The sequence below is a fragment of the Macaca thibetana genome, chromosome 3 (genome assembly GCF_024542745.1).
Source record: "Macaca thibetana thibetana isolate TM-01 chromosome 3, ASM2454274v1, whole genome shotgun sequence".
In the NCBI taxonomy this organism is placed as follows: domain Eukaryota; kingdom Metazoa; phylum Chordata; class Mammalia; order Primates; family Cercopithecidae; genus Macaca; species Macaca thibetana.
The window spans coordinates 100,700,714-100,723,501 of record NC_065580.1 but is presented as its reverse complement, the minus strand read 5'-3'; the positions used below and the strand labels follow the sequence as shown (position 1 = coordinate 100,723,501).

Below are 22,788 nucleotides of genomic sequence, written 5' to 3'. Positions count from 1 at the left end.
CCCGTCATTGCTTCCTGAATGCACCTCTAGCGTAGTGATCCTGCCAGGTCACCAGAAAACAAGGCCAGAGCTCACAGGTCTAACTCCTGACTTGGCACAACTTCTTCCCTAGGCTGCCTTATGGTGATAGCAGCAACAGCCCATCTAGAGTGGCTGCTGCCAAGACACTGGCTGTAGTGGGAAGGTGTGGCTGGGTCTCCCACTCCAGGGAGCAGGCAGGAGCCCCACTCCCCCCAGTGCTGCTGCAACTGCACCAGGGTGTCTCTGTGCCTTGGGGGCCCAGGAAGGCCCCCCTGCCCCCAACAGGCTTGGAAGTGCCTGCTCCCATTGCCTGACCTCTCCCTGCTCCCAGTGCCTGCTCTGATCATAGAGCAAGGTTGGGGCCGAGCCTGGGTACTGTCGCATCCCGGCCAGGTGGACGCATGCTCAGGACAGTGCTGACACACCAGCCTCCTGCTCCCTCAGCCCCCTCTGGATTTTGGGTGCCAACGAGCATGGGAGGGAAGCTGAGGCAGGGGATGAGGGCAGTTCAGCACTGGCCTGCAGGCACCCCTTGGGACAAACAGGCTGGACACCAGGAACAGCAGGGGGAGGCAGACAGGTTCCTGGGCAGAAGGGATTGGGTCCCTGGTGAAGCCCCACCTTCAGCCTGGGAAAGTCCTAAAGCCTGGGAGCCAGGCTGCCAGTCCTGCTGACCAGAGGGGGAAGGCAGGGTGCTTTACCCTGGGCCCACCTATGGCTGCCCATTGACCAGTCAGCATGCACTCCCCCACCTCTGAAGACCATAAAAACCCCGGACTCAGCCAGAGCAGAGCAGACTTCTGGATGACCAGCTGCAAAGAGGAGCTAGCCTCTCCAGGGCATCCTCTCCGCTGAGAGCAGCAGACATCCAGACAACCAGCTGCAGAGAGGAGCTAGGGCCTGCTCTCAGCAGACAGAAACCACCCTCTCTGCTGAAAGCTGAACACTCATTGGGACAACTTGCCTGCAGAGAGGAGCCACTCACTCCAAGCCTTTGCTGAGAGCTGCAGAGGTGATGGGATGACCTGCTTGCAGAGAGGAGCTACCCATTACTGGTTTCCTCTCAGCTGTTCTACCACTCAATAAAGCTCCTCTTCAACTTGCTCACTCTCCACTTGTCTGCATATCTCATTCTTCCTGGATGCAGGACAATAACTCGGGCAAAGGCACCACTGGCCACAGAGGTTTCTGGCCAGAAAAGCAACACCCCTAACGATAGTAGCTACACTGTGACACATTCTGCAATACCCTCCTCCCACCACATTAAAAAAAAAAGAGCTGGGGGCAATAAAATTAATAACAGCTAATACACAAAAGGTCTTATTACATGTCAACCCCCACCCTTGGTTACACACACATATCGCCTTAAAAGCCCGCCTGAGCTAGGCACTAATGTTCCCTTGTTCTGTGGATGAGAAAACTCACATAAAGATGTTTAGACCACACAGTTAGTATACTGATGGTAATTCAAACCTGTGCCCTTAACCTCACAGAAATTTAACAAATCAGAACAACCCAAAAGCTAAAATTTTCTTATCTAACTATCCAGAGATGCTTTCCTGGCCATAAGTCCCTGCTATGGACTCTATATGAGATGATACAGAGCTACTCAAAGCTGGCCAGGAAACCGTCACCACTCTATGATGGGATAAGAACAGAAATTGAGAGTAAATGTTTAAAAACCTTTATGGCAACTTGATATTGCTGCTGTGATCAGTGGACTTATCTTGTTCAACAGGATAGTGACTGTTTGGATGGTATGAACTTGAATGATGAACTGCCAGTAGTCTGGGCTGTGTACTAGTATTAGTCTGCAATAGATTGAAAAATTTCAGAACTCGATTCTCTATCACAGTTTGAGAAACACTAACACTATAGTTCTATTTCAGTTACCTTGGGAGTAGAAGATGGAAAAAGTAGTCGAAAAGAGCTAGGGGAGTTTTGTCTAGTCTCCTTGCTATTGCCTACCTGGGTGACCTCAGACAACTTCCCTTCTGATAATTGTAGAGTGAGGGGCTTACACCAGATTCTAAGTCCCCTCTGTGCTGTGGCACACTGATTTGTTACCAGAGTAAATCATTTCTTAATCTCTGCTTCCTCTGATACTGTTTGGCTTTGTGTCTCTACCCAAATCTCACCTTGAATTGTAATAATCCCCACATGTCAAGGGCAGGATCAGGTGGAGATACTTGAATCATGAGAGGCAGGTTTTCCCATGCCGTTCTCGTGATAGTGATTTATCACGAGATCTGGTGGTTTTATAAGGGGCTTCCCCTGCACTCGGCATTCATTCTCTCTCCTGCTGCCCTTTGAAGAGATACCTTCCGTCATGACTGTAAGTTTCCTGAGGCCTCCCCAACCAACCATGCAGAACTGTGAATCAATTAATCCCCTTTCTTTCTTTATGGCAGCATGAGAATGAACTAATACATCCTCTATATAACAAAATTATTTTCAGCAGTAATCATGTAATAATCAGAAATGAGCACAATCTTCTTGATCTTTACTCTGAAAACAAATAATTTTAAAAGAACAATTTCCTTTTAAAAGATCACTCAAACGTGCTCAAATAAATACCATACCTCACAGTTCATGCTCTGTTAGCCAATTTAAATTTAAATATAATAGAAATAAAATTTCCCAAAGTCACACAGAATTGAAGTAACTCAAATTCCATGTTTTTGTGTTTACAGTCACTAAGTCTGTGTTGTTGATTGAGTCTGCTGTTTGCATGCAGGAATGTGAAGAACTGCTCAAGTTGGAGACAAATTGAAGCCAGCCCCAGTTCAAAACTATTACAAATAGAGGCTGCAGGCATGAGGGGCTGACTATATAACTCGAAGTTCTCCAGTATCTTACTTTAATAGAGAACACAATCTTTATTAAAGGATAAGTAATAAAAATGTGCTGATGTGCAACTTATGGATCTATTATTAAAACTCAACAGTCATTGCAGCAATGTTTAGAACTTAAGTAAACAAAAGTTTTGTGAGGGGGCAATTTTACCAATGACATTGTTTAGAAATGTTGGGAGATGGTGATCATAAAAAGCAGATCAGTGTTTTATTTCACTTGGGTTTTTACAAATTATTTTTTAAAAATTCTACACAGACAATGAACCCTCTTAATTCCTGAATATAGAGAAGGCCCCCCCATGCCCAAACCCACTCTTGGTATGCTGCTGCTTCCAGTTATAATTAGTTGGAATACTTTAGGGATTGAAAAGGACTTGGTTTTAAAGAGTTTCAACAGCAATGCACTTGCTCCTTTGGTTCAATAGGTTTACTTCTGGGCCAAGGGAAAAAAAAATCCAATCAATATTAATAATAGCTAACACTTACTGTGTGCATACTTTGTGCTGGGCTCAGTGCCCAGTGCTTTGTGTATATTACTTCTTTCTTTCTTCCAAATGTACCTCTAGGAGATAAGTCCTATTCTTATCTCCAGTTTACAGACAGGGGAACTGAAGCTTAGAGAGGCCAGGTAACATCTCCAAGGTCATACAACTAGTAAGTGGTAGAGGGGAAATCTGGACCAAGTGGCCTGATTTAGGGCCTATGCTCTTCACCTCAAAGTTCTGCTGCCTTCCACTCTGTGTCTACTTGCCACATACTCGTCAAACAGAACAGAGCACACCACAATAGAATAGTGACTCTTTGGGGGCATCTCTTCAGGGCCAAGAACTGTAACTACGCTATCATATTCAATCCTCACAACAGCCCTGCTAGGCAGGCATTTAGTACCTCCCTTTTCTAGTAAGAAAATAACATTCAGCAAGGTTAATTACTTTTAGAATACAGAGTCAGTTAATGATGGAGCCCATATTCAAACCTCTGCTTTTTTCTTTGCTTTTTCTGTTATCTTGCACTTCTTGCCTAAGCCACCCAATGCTTCATTGAACCACAACATGAAAAAATCCTTATGCATAAGAAACAAGATGCTTTCAATCTAGTTGGAGAGCCAGGTGCCCGATTTCCCAGCCTGCCTTGCAGGTAGGGAGCCATAAATCCAGTCAATGAGGTGTTAAGAGGAATTGGCTGGTGGAGATAGGTGGGTTATTGGAAAACCTTTGCCTTCCTGATAAAAGGGACAGCCTATGCTGTCAAGGACCTTCTCCGGCCCTCCATTTTTTGAACACAGATGGCAATGCTGGATCTGCAGTAGCAATCTTGTAACCACAAGGCACAAGCAAAAGGAATCTCAGAGATGGCTGCCGTAATATCACAGAGCTGCTGAGCCAATACAAATAACCACCTACCTCTGTACTTGTAAAAAAAAAAAAAATCCATATTTATTTAAGAACGCTTAATTGGGTATTCTGTTACTTGCAGCCAAATACAATTCTGATTTATACAGAAAGAAGACCCAGTTTGAGTAGCCTCACTTTCCGTAGAACTAAGTTAAGCCTTTGATTCCGATGCCTCTTTTAACTAACTTTTCCCTGCCTTCTTAAAGAGACTACCCTGAATGTAATTTTAGACATCTTGGTGCCATAGACATGACACCAAGTATCTGCTATGCTCACAGCCCCTTCTGAGGATAACCATAAGTGGTTCTTTATGAATGGGCCCCCATGCTTTGTGCCTGGTTACTGTGATTCTCTGGCCATCGCTAAGCTGACTTAGATATTCAGCACTTGGCCCAAAGCAGCCATGCGCAGGTCAGCTGGTAGCCATGAGAGCTCTGTCCAGCAAAGGCACTATACATAGATGTTAACTGGTCCGGCTATGAGACAGAAGTTGAGTAATACAAGGAGAATGCAGGCCATAAGGCAAGACAAATCAAGAATAAGCAGAAACCAAGAGGTAAAGAGAAGGAAAGTGAAAATGTTATATGAGGCTGGGCGCAGTGGAGCCACTGTAATCCTAGCGCTTTGGGACACCGAGGTGGGAGGATTGCTTGAGGCCAGGAGTTTGAGATCAGCCTGGTCAACAGAGCAACACCCCATTTCTACAAAAACTAAAATCTATCAATCAATCAATTGATATAAATATATCTGGGCACAAATACTCAGGAGGCTGAGGTGGGAGGATAGCTTGAGACCAGGAGTTTGAGGTTTCAGTGAGCTTGATCCTGCCACTGTACTCCAGTCTGGGCTACAGAGCAAGACCCCATCTAAAAAAAGAAAAAAGTTATATGGTAACAGAAGTAGAATCTTAACTATGGCACAGCCTCTAGAGTAGAAGCCACCAATGTTACTGAGGAAACAATAAGATGAGCCCCTTATTCTAGATCTTCTGGAGGTGATCTAAAGTCCTTTAGGGCCACTAACCATGCTGTAGCTGGTAGCTGGTGAAGCCATGTCATCAAGCTTACCTCCCAAAATACACTTACAGTAGCCCCATTAGATCACATTAGTCCTGGAATTCTGAAAGAGCATAACCAACATGTTGGCAACCCAAGTTCATCCTTCTCATCACCAGTTGTCATGATGTGCTGCACATATGCCTGTGAAGGCCCAAGATTATAGGCAGGGTGCCTGTGGGCCATATTTGGCCCAAATATATGTCTTGTCTAGCCTATATGGTATCTTAAGAAAATGTGAGGCACAGTTGGGCACCTTTCGATGGAGTGTGTGCTCTTCAATTTGTCATGGTTCCCACCTCTCTCCATTCCTAATACCTGCCCTACTTTGCACATTTACATTATCCATTTGGTACCTGCAGGTACTTGAGCTGCTGCCCCCGGCAGATAATTGCAGAGGTGGTTACACATGATACCGAGGTGTTCCACATGGCAGGAGAGAAAGCTGCTGCTTCCCCAGCCTTCTTCATTCCTAAGGGCTATACCATTGAAAGAAAGAGAAAGAGAGAGACAAGAGAGAGACAGAGAGCGAGCTTATTGCCACCTCTACAGACCATAGAGCTGGTACCTTCTCTCACTTCATCATCAACTCGCTTCTCTCCTGCAGAGTGTCTGCTGCTCATAACTCCTGTCCCCACCTCTAATTACATCCAGTACCACTTACCACCACAGCTTTTTTCTCTCCAGGCCTTCTATTGCTTTTTATTATGCCTGTCTTGCTGGGTGTTCATGTGGTTGACCTTTGTGGTCACAGCCAATTACCGGGTGCTTTTCCTTCTACCCAACAAACCATGAATCTCAGCACAATGTGGTCTCTGGGATAGTGGCTCTGGTTAACAGCATTTGTGAGCTGGGTCGTCAGGGGCTGTGCTTTACTATCTATCAGTTCTATTTTTGTTTTCCCAAAGACTTTTGAGTCCAGAGGGATTGTAGAAGGCTGAGGGATACAGAAAATGAGGCTAGTGCAGAGGTGTGGTTTGGCCAGTGGTGAAAATAATAGCCTGTGGAAATAGTCAAAGGAGAGATGACTGTGGGCTGCAGGAGGCAAGCAAGTTTTCCTTAAGAATGAGTTAAGACAGACAAAGGATTAAAAGGAACATCCTCACTTTGGGAGGCCAGGGTGGGTGGATCTCTTGAGGTCAAGAGTTCAAGACCAGCCTGGCCAACATGGTGAAACGCTGTCTCTACTAAAAATATGCAAATTAGCTGGACTTGGCGGCTCACGCCTGTAGTCGCAGCTACTCAAGAGACTGAGGCAGGAGAATCGCTTGAACCCAGGAGGTGGAGGCTGCAGTGAGTTGAGATTGTGCTACTGCACTCCAGTCTGGTCTACAGAGCAAGAATCTGTCTCAAAAAAAAAAAAAAATAATAAGAATAAAAGGAACATCAAAAACTGCAGAGAAGGCAGCCCAAATAAAAGGTGAGTGATGGTGCAGGGCATGGTGTATACACACAGCAGTGTTTGTGTCTGTGTGTGTATGTACACATGAGCACATGTGTATGCAGGGGGATTAGCACTGGGACCTCAGCATAATAAAGTTAAGAAGGAATAAACTATGCAGGGTCTTGAAAGCTAGATGCATAAATTTGTAATCATTGCAGTAGGCAGCTTAGAGCTACTAATGGGGAAAGACATTTGGGCAAGGGTACCTATCCGGTGATGACATAAAAGCAAAGTAAAAATGGAGGAGAAATAATTCTAGGATATTTTGAAGGCGTAATCGACAAGCCTGGATGACTGGCTCGATTTGAAAGGCTGAATGGAGGGAACAGTCAATGTTAATGCCAAAGTTTTGAGCTCAGGGGCATGTTGGCACCAACATAGAAAGGGAAGTTTGAAAGAGCTGAAAGAAGATCATGAATTCTGTTTTAGAAGTGACATTTCATTTTTCAGCAAGAGACTTTCCATCCTCATTTGTTTATTTGGCTGTCTATGTGGTTACCAGAACAGATTTGCATCTGGAGTGCAATGGGGGAAGCCTGGAGAACAAGAACAGACTTCTCTCTCACCCACATTTCTGGCTTTCTTAGCCAACAATACAAGACCAGAAACTTCCACTAGATATTAAAAGCTTCTTGGTCTTACAGTGAAGCCTCTGGCTAGAATGAGACATATGGAAACCTGTGAGTCCAAGAGAAGATCTCAGAAGCTCATTATTTGCTGTGACTTCAGAGCAGTGCTCATATTCTTTTGCTGACAAGTATGTACCAACCAAATCTGGCACTGTCAGCACGCTGGCAGGGAGCCAAGATGGTAAATGGAAACTGACCCATCACAGGAAAAAAAAAGAAGAGGGCAAATGATCATTCCACCCCATATTTCTTGGGCAAATAAGGAGGCAAATGATCATTCCACTCCATAAAGCTCATGCCCACCTCTGAGATGACAGACCATATCCCTGTTCCGTGTAACTCAGGCAACTTTGAATACAGCATTCCCAAGTGACATCAGGTTGTGAGGCCCTGGTAAAGGCAATTGTTTGAGGCTGCACAGACTCTGCTGGAACTTTGGGAAACTTTCGGCATTCCAAGCACCTAAATGGGGGTCCCTGGGTTAACCTCACTTTGATTTTTGCAACACAATCATGCACTTGAGTTTCAATCTGGCTGCGAATTTTAGAGCATAGATTAACAGATGCCTATAGGGTCTATATAATTTTGAATGCTGGCATGTAACCCTCACGATCGCCCTCACTAGAATCAATTCATTTAGGGACATTTGGCTTTTCTCTTCCAGGTATTCTGGAAATCCTAATTGGGACCACATGCCATGCAGCATAGTGAGCCGTTGTTCAGCATATAGGTTTTATGCAAGAAGAGCAATGCTAAAGTAACAGCTTTCCTTCTACCAGCTTCTCTGACCCGGGGAGAATTAACTAACCTCTCTAAGCCTCAGTTTCTTTATCAGTAAAATGGGGAAATAATACCTAGTTTCGAGTGGTATTGTGATGAATAAATTATATAAAGAGGCTGTATTCATTGTGTTTTGCTGCCTAACAAATTACCCCAAAATGTAGTGGCCTAAAGAACAATAAAAATTAATTATTTCACAGTTTCTGAGGGTCAGGAAATGAGGAATGGTTTAGCCGGGTGGTACTGGTTCAGGGTCTTGTAAGGTTCATGGATGTCAGCCAGGGCTGCAGTCATCCAAAGGCTAGATTGGGGCAGGAGGATCTTCTTGTAAGGCTGCTCACTCACATGGCTGATTTGTGGCGCTGGTTCTTGGCAGGAGACCTCAGTTCCTCTCCACAGGATTGATGGAGTGCCCTCAAAGTGACAACTCGCTTCTCCCAGAGTGACCAACCCAAAAGACCAAAGCAGAAATTGCAATGCATTTTAGGACTTGGCCTCAGAAGTCACAAAAACCACTTCCATTGTATTCTATTCATCAGAGAGGTCAGCCCTGATTCAATGTGGGAGGGGACTATGCAAAGGTATGAATATCAGGAAACAAGTATCACTGGGGGTTTTCTTGGATGCTGGCAACCATAGGACTTGCACAGTTCCTAGCTAAATGGTAGCTGCTAATACAATTAATATTATTCTCTGCTTTTTATCAAATAAAACCATTTATTTTCCTTTGTTCTAAAATAACCCAATCATTGCTTTTCTGCTCTCAGATCTACTGGCTTGTCAGTCCCATAGTGATGTCAGAAAGGGCAGCACCCCATGAGCTCACAAGTGTGAGTCAAATAACTTGTATTCTGAAACTTTGGCCTCTTCTATTTCTGTCTTTATATATGTAATGAGAATCCCTAACTCCAACTTCCTGATTTCTCTGATGATTTGAATGCTGCAGTCAGCCAGGGTATGCGGGACATAAGCAATCACTGCTGCAGGAAAGATGCTGACTTGCAGTTCATGGCCTGGCTCTGCTAGGCAGAGAGTAGTGACCCGGGTCACCCCTGTGACACCATGGAGACCATGTCAGAAACAGAAATGTGCCATTACGGGGCAACTAAAGAAGTCTGTCATCTCTCAGGCAGTGTTTATTGGCACTGGTCCCAAACACCTGGTTAATTGTAAGTCACTGTCATGGTAACCTTCCCTACATCATCAGAGTAGATGCTACATGCTTAATGAAACTCATATTGGCTAGCGACAGGATGGCTGAGGACAGGTCAGTGGCAGAGGCTGCCAGTTGTTTCCCAATGTCAGTGCTATCCTTCTTCCATAGGGAGAGAATCCTAAACATTAGCTGGGAACCAGGCACCCCATAGTAAAATCTATGTCTATCAGGCTTTTTTGACAAAGTTCTGGCCAATGGGACATAAGAGGAGGTGGTACATGAAACTTCTGAAGAGGGAGGCATGCCTCCATTCTCCTCTTCCTCCTTGATACTGGAATGCTGATGTAATGACTAGTGCTCAGAGCTCCAGGTGCCATTTTGAACCATGAGGTGACCTTGGGAATGGAAGCCACTTGTGGCAGAGCAAAAAGAAGAAACCTGGGTCACTGACACCATGGAGCTCCATTCCAGTCATGGGTTGTCTGCCTCTAGATTTCCTGAACATTAGAAAGAAATAGCTTTTCAATTCTTTTAAGCCATTCTTACTTGTTTTCTTTCTGTTGCTTTATAACAAACATAATCCCAACTATATAACGTCCTATGACAATGGCTATTATCTAGTACATGATCTGTCATGTACTAGATCTGTCACCAGATCATGCATGTATCAAAGGCAGGAACGTCTGTAGAAATGATTCCAGGAGAAAAAGAGAAACCATCACTTATAGTTTTATGCAACATTTATTGAGCTCTCACTACTATGGGCAAGGCACTGTGAGGGATTCAAAAGTGAATCGGTCTCATTCCATGAAGCTTAACTATCAAATTGACATGAAGGAGGTTAGACAGTTGTGTACGGAGTTTGTTGTGAGTTTCTCCTCCATTTGGACTTCCAGTTACTACCACTTAGTTCTTTGTGAAGAACTTCTACATGTCAGACACTGTGCTAGGTGCTGACATGTAGAGCATTGTGATTCCATGCTAGGTGGAATCACAATGATATACTAAAGCAGATGTAGTATCAAATACATCTCCTTGTGCAGTTAACAGTATAGGATGATGTCATATGCTATAAGTATACTTTGAGTTCCTGTGTCTTTAAAAAAGTAAAATTTTAATAACATTTCTTATTTCAAAAGTGACATATATTCAATAAGGAGAAGAAAATAATCATATATAATTCAGGGACAAATATTTTTAACATTTTGATATTTTTATACTTTAAAAAAAATTGGGATTATTTATTTGGGTACCTGCTTTTTCAGTCAATATCATATTGCAAAAATTTTGCCATAACAATATGTATATTCCCACAATAATATTTTTAGGGGATATCATGTATTCCATTGAATGGAGCTAATGTAATTTATCCAATCTCTTATTACTGGCCATGCAGGCAGATCTTAACTTTCACTCTTACAAACAGTTGCTATGATGAATCTTTATGTAGTTAAATGTTTTGTATATTTATGATTGCTTCCTTGGAATAAATTCTTCAAAGTGGAATTGCTACATTAAAATTTTTGTAAAATTCTAAGAGTTTTGGTACAAATCTAAATTAACTTTCAATAGTTAGACAAATTTAGTCTCCCTCCAGCAGGCCAGGAGTTTCCCTAAATGGTTCTTTTTTAATGTAACTACTTTGACAGGGCTCCCATAACTCGATGAATCACTTGTGCATTTGTATGAATCGTCTTTCAGGCTGTTTCCCTTCCCAGAGGAAAGAACAGAGCTCCCAGAGAGGCAGGAACCTGGCAAAGGCCACAGAAAGATGGGCCAGGCCTGTGAACAGCAGTCCTAGCCAAAGGCCTTCTCCAGGAGTAGACCTGCCTAACTCCTGCAGGGTGTTCCTCGAGCTGATGACAATGCACATTACATTCACTCTAAGTGCAGAATTCTCTCTTCCCATGAGTGACAAAAAAAGATAAATAAATTCAGAATTCTCAGTTTGCAGCTCCAAGTCCTGCCAGCAACAATTAGTTGTAGAGAAGAAAATGGTGTTTCCCCTTCTCCAGCTTCACCTTCTCACCCTTTTCTTCCTCTCTCATTCTTTGTCATCTATTATTTTCCAAAATAAAAATAGCTATTTATATCCTTTCCAAGCAAGAAATAGGGATCTCTATCACCATTTGAATGAATGTTCATTATCCTGTTGTGGGGATGCAGTATGATTTATTTAACATATATTAAATAATGTCTTGTCTTGACAGACGTTATGTTGTCTCCAATCTTTCATTTTTCACTAGTGTGCATCCCAACACTTCTGTCTTTCTATGCTTGTCCAATTGCCTCTTTAGGATAAATTCCTAGAAGAGGAATTGGGTCAAAGTAGATGCCTATCACCAATCTGCCCTGCAGAAGGGTTTCACCAATTTACTTCAAGAGGGAGGTTCCTAACACTGCAGGCAGGGCATGGACACAGAAAAGCTTCTGCTTGGTTTCTATTCTTCCTTTCCTGTTAGCTGACAGAGGCAAGTTGCTTTCTAGAGACCCTAACCACTCAATTAACTCTGTTAAAACTCTTCCTTCCTTTCTCAGATTAAAAAGAACTGTTTCGTGTGTTAGCCAGGAGCCCCACAAATTCTGTTACAAATGAGTAAAATTGAAGGTGCCAGTCGTTCAGTTGAAAACAAAAATTGACGAAACTCAGTTCCACTGAGTCATCATCCATTAAAAACCTTGTAAGCCTTGTGTGTGTTTAATCCATCTGGTATATTCACACAGAGGCCCACACACATTTGATTATTTATACGGGGAAGGCTGTGTGTAGAGGGGATAAATGTATATATGTGTGTATAGATTACATATATGACCAAAAACTTAAAACAGAAAAATATAACCCCCGCTTTTCAAGGCATAGATTGATACTTTCTACAGAAGTAATCAATAAACCTATTTTTTTTCATGTTTACAAATAGAAAAGAATATTAAATATTTATTTTCCTGATTTTCACATACATTGCTGATCTATACCTGGCATTTTTGGTAACATGCTTGTACCATAAAGTGAGAATGGCAAAGGCTGCAGTCAGGGCCTGGGGAAGCCAGCAGAGCACTTCACAATTTCTCAGAAAAGTGAATATTGGCAGCTGACTTCCATGTTACATCCAACCCCGAACTCCACCTTTTGCCCTCACCACCCCCCAAAAAACTCTCTGAATACAGAGACTTGGCTGCTCCTTCTTTTGACTACATAGCTACAGGAGAGATATAAAGAAATTTTGATTTTTTTTTACAATACAGTTTCACTCTACATTTCTTAAGGAAAGGAGCCACGCAAGTCTCAAGTTGGGATGACGTAGCCGTAATCGGAGCATCTGGTCTCTCTGCCTCCAGCAAGGCTGGGCATTTCCCAACAATATGTTCCCCAGGGTTTTCTGGTTTGGAGTCAAGCCCCTGAGATACTGTCTCACAGTTAAGTAGATCATGCAATTAGACAGATTAGACAGAGGAGCTGTCTCTCTCTCTCTCTCTTTTCAGTGTAGTTGCTTCCTCGGTTTGTGTTAATTCTAATAAGGCTAGTTAGAAGTCAAGCCATTCCACCTTCCAGCAACATGTTAACCAGGAGATATGGTGCAAAGTTCATATTATTTTAATTTTTTAAAACATAGAAAGTTTTCAGAAATGCAATTGAAACTGTAGTGGAATCCCTACCATCCCTAATATTTCACCAGATTCAGAGTTTCAAGCATCAGTGGAAAGAGCAATTGATCAGGGTCCCTGTGCAGCCCCAGCTGTGATGCTAACCAGCTGTGTGGACTGCTCCCTTTACTCTAGTCTCCTCTGCCAAAGTAACAGGAAAGTATTTTGGAAATATACAATGCAAGGTAGTCATTACTGCTGCCATGGCTTATTTTAGTTGCTTGAGACCATATAGAAGGGAGGGGAAAGACTGATTTTATTCTGCTAGCTACTCCCATGATTCTTTTAAGCAAGACACAGCTAATGGTTCCCTCTCCATGCAAGCCATTCTGCACTTACATACTCCCTGGTCTCGCTCCTGCCTCTAAAGACCTCAAGGGAAGGAGATTCTGTTCCAACCAGGCAACTCATTCTGGAGTTCAAAAACCTCATTATCTGGAAGTTCTTTCAATGTCTATCCATAGCCCCTTGTACTGCCAAGAAACTAATTACCTCTGATTCTGATTTCAAAGGAGATGAGGATTATCTCTTTCACCCTACCATGACCTTCAAGAGACTTTGCTGTTGAGACTTTGCTGCTACGTTTTCTTCTTCCCCTTTCCAGTGGAAGAAACATAAGATTTTCATGTCCAGTTCAGAGGAATGTCAAGAATTTATTTTACATGCAGTTGAAAAGATGATGCTGCAAGAACCCAGGACTCAGAATGAGGCTGGGGACAGGCTCTTAGACAAGGGAAAAGTCGCCCACCACAAAGGCATCTCCTGAAGTTGATCAAAGTGTTCCCATCTGTTGCCCAGGAAAGAATGAGCAGGCAGGGCAGATCAAAGAAAACCAATGTTTTATGACGACAGTTATAGCACCCTAGGGCTGCAGCTCTCAAAGTTCTGCTCTTCAGTGGCCCAGCCAGTGGAAGGGTCTGGCAATGTTCCATTTTTCGGAAGCTTCCTTTGTAAGACTTGAGAATGCTCTTGTATTAGTCCATTCTTGCACTGACATAAAGAAATACCTGAACTGGGTAATTTATAAAGAAAAGAAGTTTAATTGGGTCACAGTTCTGCAGGTTGTACAGGAAGCATAGTGGCTTCTGCTTCTGGGAAGCCTCAAGAAGCTTCCAATGAGGGTGGAAGAAAAAGGGAGAACACACACTTCACAAGTCCAGAGCAGGAGGAAGAGAGAGCGAGGAGGTGCTACAATCTTTTGAACAACCAGGTCTCCCAAAAACTCACTATAATGAGAATAGCACCAAGGGGATGGTGCTAAACCATTCATGAGAAACTGCCTCCATGATCCAGTCACCTCCCACCAGGCCCCACCTCCAACATTAGGGATTACAATTTGACATGAGGTTTGGATGGGAACACAGATCCAAACCACATTAGCTCTGAATTTCCTCAACAAACAAGAGTCAGGGGCATATTTACCACCATCTGTATTTTACAGAAAGAGAAATTCAGATATATTGTTCATCCTTTTTTGCAACTTTCTGCACCTACATAGTGGACTCTTTAACAAAGATAGGGTATTTTTCAGGGGTGCTAAAGTATTGAAATAAGTTCCAGCACTGTGATTTATTTCTACAGACAGGCTTTCATTTTTTTTGCATCCTACTGCAAAGGAACTACTTTCCATAAGGCAGATCATTTTGAGTTTGAGTGTAACATGGTCAACCAGGAGGCAGGGATGGGAAAGCTCCACCCTTACATTGACCTGCACCCTAAGGCAGAGAAGGGCCTTCTGCAGATCAGAATCCCATTGGACTTTGTCACTGAAGTAGTAATGCTTCTCCTGTTGTATGCAATGGGGAGTCTCCGAGCCAGAGTGACCTGCAGAGTCTCAGAACACAGTCCACCTTCAGCTCTGTCAGTCCTTTGATACATGGGCATTGGCATCAAATCCTGGCACTAGGCCTGCCTCTAACATTAGTGGGGGCCAGGGCAACAGTACAGCTGGAAGCCCCCTGCACTCCACCTGCCCTACCTCTCTTCCCATCCCTAGCTCCATCTTGTACTGAAAAGGATTTGGGGACCCAAGCTCCATCTGCTGCACTCCCCAAAACATCTGCCTTCAGCCACCACTCAGACCAATCAAGTAGCATGTTCTAGAATAGAAATGGGGCATGACCTCCAAGTAGTTACATCCTCTTGGCCCCAGTCTCTTTCCTCCATGGAGGTAGGTGGAATGGTTTGAATTGATGGTGTCCTCTCTAAAATGCATGTTGAAACATAATGCCCAATGTAACATTATTAAGACATATGGCCTTTGAGAGGTAAATCATAAGGGCTCTGCCCTCATGAATGGGATTAACGTCCTTATAAAAGGGCTTGAGGTTGAAGGGAGTGTCTCCAGCCCTTCCATCTCTTCTGCCATGTGAAGACACAGCATTCCTCCCCTCCAGAGGATGCAGCAACAAGGAACCATTCTGGAAGCAGAGAGCAGCCCCCACCAGACACCAATCCTGCTGGCGCCTTGATCTGGGACTTCCAGCTTTCAGAACCATGAGAAATAAATTTGTATAGTTTATAAATTACCCAGTCTGTGGTATTTTGTTATAGCAGCACAAATGGACTGAAACAGAGGGCAGAGGCAGAAGGAGACCAGAGGGAGAGGAAGCCTTCTAAAGCTCAAGCCTAAACCCTTTCACTTGCTAGCTGAGGCAAATTGCTGAAGCTGTCTCTGCCTTAAATTCCCCATCTGTGAAATGGGAATAATAGGGATACTTACCTCGTGGGCTGTTGTGAGCCCTAAATGAGATAATTCATGTAAAGCGCTTAGAACAGTGATAGCTCGTAGAAGCGCTCATAAATGATCGCCATGATTGTTCTTAACTTATACCTGTAGAGTCTGAATTCCAGGCCGGTAACCACTCCCCCAGCCACTGCATTCACCTCCAGTCCCATTTAAACACCCTTGCCACTGTGCAGTTGTCACTAAGCAGTGAACAGTTTCCTATGCCAGCGCTGCCCAATAGAAAGTCAATGCAAGTCAATAAGTAATTTTTAATTTTCTTTTTAAAAATAATTTCAACTTTTATTCTAGATTTGGGTTACATATGCAGGTTTGTTACATGGGTATATTGTATGATGCTGAGGTTTGGGGTACAACAGATGCCATCACCCAAATAGTGAGCATAGTACCCAATAGTTAGTTTCTCAAACCTTGCCCCACTTCCTTCCTCCCACCTCTAGTAGTCTCTATTGTCTATTGTTGCCATCTTTATGTCCATGAGTAGCCAATGTTTAGCTCCCACTTACAGGTGAGAACATATGGTATTTGCTTTTCTGTTCCTGCATTAATTTGCTTAGGATAACGTCAAATTTTCTAGTAGTTACATTGAAACAAGAAAAGAAGGAACAGGTGAGATTAATTTCATAGTGTATTTTATTTAACTCAATACATCTAAGATATTATCATTTTGACATGTAACCAATATAAAAATTATTATTGAGATATCTATGTTTTGGTATGAAAGCTTCCAAATCTGGTGTTTATTTTATACTTATAGCACATTGCAACTGGATTAGCCATGTTTCACCCAATAGCCACCCAATAGCCATTACACCCAATAGCCACCATATTGGCTGGTGCAACTCTGGATCCTTGCTGCCCATGGTGGCCTGCTAACCAGTTGCACCTGCACCAGCAGGCCAGCTCTACCAAGTCAGAAGCTACAGTTCAGCAAGATCCCCAGGTGATACGTGTACACATTAAGGTTTGAACAACACTGGGCTAACATTATCGGCTAAAAGCAAACTTGGAGCTTGTAGAAAGCAAGAAGGAGCTCTCCCCTCTCACCATTCATTCTTTGTGCCTCTCTTGAGACTCCCTCCAGAAAGCTTCAAAAATATAATGCCTAGACCCCACTCCTGAGGTTCTGATTTAATTGGTTTAAGGAGGGACCTGGGAAATAGGAATTGCTTAAGAGGTTCCACAGGTGATTCTGACATGTAGCCTGGGTGGAGAATCATGGGCTAACCCAATACTAAACACTATGGCGTCATTCAGCCCTGCCAAACACACCCGAACTACATTCTTGCGGGCTTTGGAGTAAGTCAGGTTGAGCAACACAGCTCAGTATAAGCAGCTAAATCTCTGTAAAATTGTACAAATAGTCCCAATTGTCTCACAAACTCCCAGGAATTAATGCCATATGTGAAAATAGTATACCTTTGGGAAAATAAGGCTTTTTTTTTTTTTTTTGAGACGGAGTCTCGCTCTGTCGCCCAGGCTGGAGTGCAGTGACTCGATCTCGGCTCACTGCAAGCTCCGCCTCCCGGGTTCACGCCATTCTCCTGCCTCAGCCTCCTAAGTAGCTGGGACTACAGGCACCCGCCACCACGCCCAGCTAATTTTTTGTATGTTTAGTAGAGACGGGGTTTCACCGTGTTAGCCAGGATGGTCTCCATCTCCTGACCTCGTGATCCGCCTGCCTCCACCTCCCAAAGTGCTGGGATTACAGGCGTGAGCCACCGCGCCCAGAAAATAAGGCATTCTTAATGTGGCTGCTGCTGTCTGTTACTGGCTGCAGGTTGCTAGCTCAAGTAATTCCCTTTAGGTTACCAGGATATAAGGAAAATATAGAATGTATATATTTATTAAATTATTAATTATCCTACTAAAAGTCCTCATGTTCAACATATTAATATTGTTCGTCATTTTCAGGAAATAGTTAAATTCCACAGACATTTATTGAGTCCCTACTGTTTTCCAGACCTAAAGGGGCTGCAAAGATGTCTCAATATAACAGATCCTACCTTCAAGGACCTCACCACCTTGTGGGGACCCAGCAGGGGTCTGGGATTCAGGAGAGTCGAGTCCTATCTGTCCTTCAGTTTCTCAATCTGTAAAAGCTCAAATAAAATAGAACATCTTTATTACCAGTACTTAGAGCATCTAAAGGATTTCAAGGATCATCACTTTTCAACATTATTGTTAGCATTTTTTAACCTTAAAAAGTAATCTCAATGTATACATTTTCTAAAGTCACCCAGTTTCCTCTTGAAAAGAAAGCTTTCTGGATAAGGCATAAATATAATTTTAAGTCATTGTGGGTCCAAATTGATCATTTTCCCCCACTGTTTTGAAACACTATATATTTAACATAATAATGAAATGGTTAGGGATATGCAAAGTTTTAAATTATGCAAATCACAAATGCTGGAAAGGAAGACTTTTGGGTACTCTATTTCTTTCCAGAATTCTTGTGTGTGGGTTGGGTGGGTGTGCACATGGGCACATGCTTGCATTTTTTCTTGCCTGAAATGGAACACGAAAAGACAGAAGAGGAAAGAGAAGGGACAGTTAAAAAGACAGTGACCCTGTCTCAAAACAAACAAAAAGTACAGTGAGAGAGGCAGCGGGAGGTGTAAGCAGAGAAGTAGGAGAAAAGATGGCTTTGAAAGGCTGCCTTGAGGGAGAACACAGGACTGCTGAGAGGAGAAAAACCGCTGTTAGAGGCCACCTGCCCCACCCGCTGGCAGGAACCTAAGTTTTCCCCAGAAGCGGACTGTGCTGCCTCTGCTGGAAATTGACAGGCCTTCTACCCAAAGGAAAAAAAAAAAAAAACAAAACTCCCATTTTAAGAGCAAATCAAGTTGACAACACATTGCCATTCTGTCTTATCGGATTGAGTCTTAGTGTAGCCACCTTGAGGAGCCATTTAACGGGTATCAGGCTGCCTGCTCATAGCTGAAAAGCCTCCCCAACAGAACATATGGCTCAGAGCTGGCCCCTGCGCCCTTCACACAATCCCTCTCCACCTTGTCCCTCCCTCACCGTGTGTGCAGCCAGGTGACGGGGCTTGGCAGGTGCCTCTCTGGCTCTCACTTGCAATCCTCCATCATGGTACCCTCACATCCTTCTGGGCATGCAGGCAGCAGTTTGGCTCATGAGATTGTAAATGTCAGCCTGCCATCACCTGTTTTTCCTTGCTCATCACCCGGAGGGGCAGAGCTGATCCGAAGCAGACAGCAAGCACCATCATGGCAGGTAAAATGGATACACCAAGCCAAAGGAGTGTGATTAAAAGGCCTAACTCCCTTCTCTCTCCATTGCTGGCATTGGCCCTGCTGAGCCCATCTCCCAGGAAGATTGCCTTTGTGATTGTGTGACACCCAGAAAAGAATAATAGCACGTTTCCCCAAGTCCCTTCTTGTGAAAATATAACATGTCAGGAAAGAGGGGGAGAGATGGAGGGGCAGGAGAGAAACCTTGCAGCTGACACCAGCTGTAGCTGTTTCCCCATTTTTTGATGCCTGCATGGTTCTGCTAAATGGTGGGGGAGCAGCTGGGGCAGCGAGGGAGGGAGCTGAGGCCTGGCAGTGATTCAGATGCACAGAGCTTGCTGAACCAGTGTGTTTTATAAGAAGGTGGCAGAAAAGGGAAGTGGAAAGGGAATGACTAATAAGGAAGTAATTTTGAAACAGAAACCTGTCTGGGTTTGGAAGCCAGAGTGACAGCCCCAGGTGGGAGAAGGAGCAAGCCTGTTATTAGAATTGATGAACACGTAAGTGCTGTATCACTCCCCAAGAGCCCTGCCTGTCTCCATCTCAACTCTCGCACAAGTGGCCCTATATCAGGAGTGAACCACACAGGAACAAAGTGCTTTAGACAGACGCAGGACTGACACTGCCAGAGCCTCAGCTGAAGAGGCCTGACCCATGTGGAGGGCCTGCAGATAAGAGAATGAGTGCAAAAATAGAAGGATCAAGAGATTAATTATAAAGCAAATATAGCAACAGAGCAGAAAATGCAGACAATTGAAGGGGAAAATCCATGCTATTCCACCTGCCTAATGGTGGTATTTTCATTCTGTGAATGCTTTCCTAGCCTTGCCCACATATACACATTTTTACAAAATGTTCAGTGTACCCAGAATTTCATACTTGCTTTTTTCATTTGTCTTTACATCAGAAACATTTCTCATGCTATTTCACACTCTTCTTATCACTGATAATTGCTATAAAATATTTTACCTAATGGATATACCATAATTTACTGAAATATTTACTCTGTAAGTAGATTGCTTTTAAAAAAATATAGTTGTATTTGAGGTATAATTGATATACAGTACACTGTACAAATTTAAAGTGTATAATTTGATAAGCTTGACATGAGTTGGCCTGTGAAACTATCACTATGATTAGAATAAAAACATATCCAAACCCCTCCACCAAATTCCCTCCAACCCCTTTGCAACCTCTCTCTCTTCTCTGGGTCATTTCTACTTGTTAGGTTTTTATTTTGGTGGTCTTCCATGCCTCCTTGTATTCATACACTTGTGTAGTCTCCTCTCGCTTGAATCTGGGCTGCCTTGTGATCTATTTTAAACAATGGAATGTGGTGAAAGTGATGCTATGCTAGTTTCAGGCTTAAGCCTTAGAAAAGACTAGCAGTCTATGTGTGTGCACTCTTGAAAGGTTTCATCTTGGAATTTAGCTGTCATGATGTGAGGAACCTCAAGCAACTACACAGAAAGGACCCCCGGAAGAAAACCAAGACCCCTGGCTGAGAGCCCTACCTGAGATCCCAGGTAGCAGCCAGCAGCCACAGCCAGCCATTTGGACCTTTCAAGCATGCTAGTGCTCCAGCCCACACCACACGAAGAGAACTGCCCAGTCAACCCACAGAGTCCTGAGAAATTATAAATCATCATAGTCTAAACCACTAAGTGGTTTGAAGTGGTTTGTTACACAATTATGAGTAAGTAAAATAGGCTAAGAACATAAGCAATTTTCGTTAGGATGGAGTCCCATTCTTGAAGAGTCCCATGAAACAGAAACAGAGAAGTGAAGCAGGATTTTTTTCAACTCCATGTCACCCTCCAGCTGTTGCCTCCCTTACTGCTAAATTTCTTAACAAAGTGCTGATCCTTGCTGTCCATCCTTCCTTGCCTTGAGCCCACTCTTAAAATTGGTCTTCCAATGATCCTATCACCTTTAAAAATGCTCTTCCTGGAGTCATCAGTGAATTTTTTATTGCTCAACCAAGAGGAAGCTTCAGTCCTCATCTTATCTGACGTGTCAGTCACATTTCTCTTCCTTCTTTAAATCATCTTCTTCCTATGTGCATTGGGTAAGATAGATATTGGTCCAGCCACATCTCAGAGACCTAAAGAAATAGTGGCTTAAAAGCACAGGATTTTGCACTGTCGTGCAAACATTGGAATTCGTGTGTTGGATCTGCTCTGCAACATTGTCCCAAGCCCAGGTTCTTTCTATCTTGTTGCTCCAACATCCTTAGGTATCTCACCTGTCTGTGTGGTTCAGGATGGTTCTTTCCACAGCCACAGTCCACCACTGAAAAAGGGAAAATATGTAAGAGAGAGCATATCCTTTCCCTTAAAGAGAATAATCTGTAGTTGTACATGTTGTGTTCAGATCCTGTAGCCGGAACAGTCACATGGTCACATCTAGCTGCAACAGAGGTTGGTAAATGCAGTCTTTAGCTAAGTAAACATGCACGCAGCCAACAATTCTATCACTGTGGAAGAAAGGGAGGATGGATATTGGGGCAACTGGCAGTCTCTGTCATACTCACCTTTGTGACTCCTTCTCATTCTCCTTTGTAAGCTTCTCTTTTCCTACCCAATCTTGAAATGCTGATATTCCATAGGCCTTAAACCACCTCCCTGTCCTTCTCATGCTACACATACTGTACTCCATGTAATTTAAACAGCTACAGAATGTTCTCAGTTGGTAACCTCCTATGGCTGTCCTGCCAATCCTCCCCTCCTTTACCCACTACCCTGTGTCATCATCGTGTTTCTAAGGGAAAATAGATTTGTTTTAACATTAGCCACAGCTCATCTATAGAGCTAAGGTGTATGTGTGGGAGGAGAGAGAGGTTAGAAAGGACCTTAATGTGTTTTTTCAAACTTGGTAGAAATATTTTATAATATATTTGTTCTTTTTTTGATCATAGACCACCTTTGTTTTTTGACCCTGGAAAAGTGTAAGAAGATTCCGTAGAGAAAAGTCATATGAAGTCTGAATTCCCTAGGCATGGTTAATAATAGTCAACTTTCATAGACCATACAGCACTTTATAAATCGCTTAATCTCCTGCGATCTACACACCTAATCTGTAAGGAAGCTATTATCCATATGTTACTAATGAGGATGATGGTAATCAGATTGGTGGTCACCTGCCAGAATCACACAGCTAGTGAAGCACAGTCAGGACTTGAGCACGTGTGTCCCATGGGTCTGCACTGTGTTCCCACGTGGAGGCTTCCAGATGTGGCTGATAGTGTTTCCTGAAGGAGTAGTTGGGGCTAGATAGGTCCTAAAGGGGTCTGGCTGCCTGAGAGTAGGGGATGCTTATATGTAGACAGAGGACATGTTCAGCTGCAGATCTGTGTGGGAGCAGAGAGCGGAGAAGTTTGGTAGAGGTTATAATTAAAACCCAAGTGCTCGTTCTTGGAGGGATGCACACACAGACCCTGCACAGGAACCCCGGGGAGCGGGGCAGCTTCCTTATGACTGTTGCATGCTGGTCTTCCTGCCTGAGGCTGGGTTTTGGGCTTTCCTTCCCTTTGCTGGGTGCTGTTAAAACAGACAGGTTCTTGCAGGCCTCTCTGTCAGCCTGGCACTGGCTTTACAGTCTCCCAGTGGCGTGACTAACATCTGGGCTTAGGAGGAAATTTCCTCTGCAGGTTTGAGTTTATGCAGGTGAAGGGAAGGTACAGCTGATCTAGAGCATCTGTAGGCCTCCTGGGGTTCTGGGCATCCCTGGGCCTTTCTCCACCTCCCATTGGTTGGAGGATGCAGGAGCCGACTGAACGGAGGTCTGCGGCATGCTGGCCCAGAGGTAGA

At 43.5% G+C, this 22,788-nt stretch overlaps 1 protein-coding gene across 1 annotated transcript in view; it reads right to left on the bottom strand.

The window, feature by feature from the left end:
* The window catches only part of GARS1 (glycyl-tRNA synthetase 1), a 440,746-nt gene that overhangs the window by 369,303 nt on the left and 48,655 nt on the right, over positions 1 to 22,788 (bottom strand). The gene's annotated exons all lie outside the window — the stretch shown is intronic.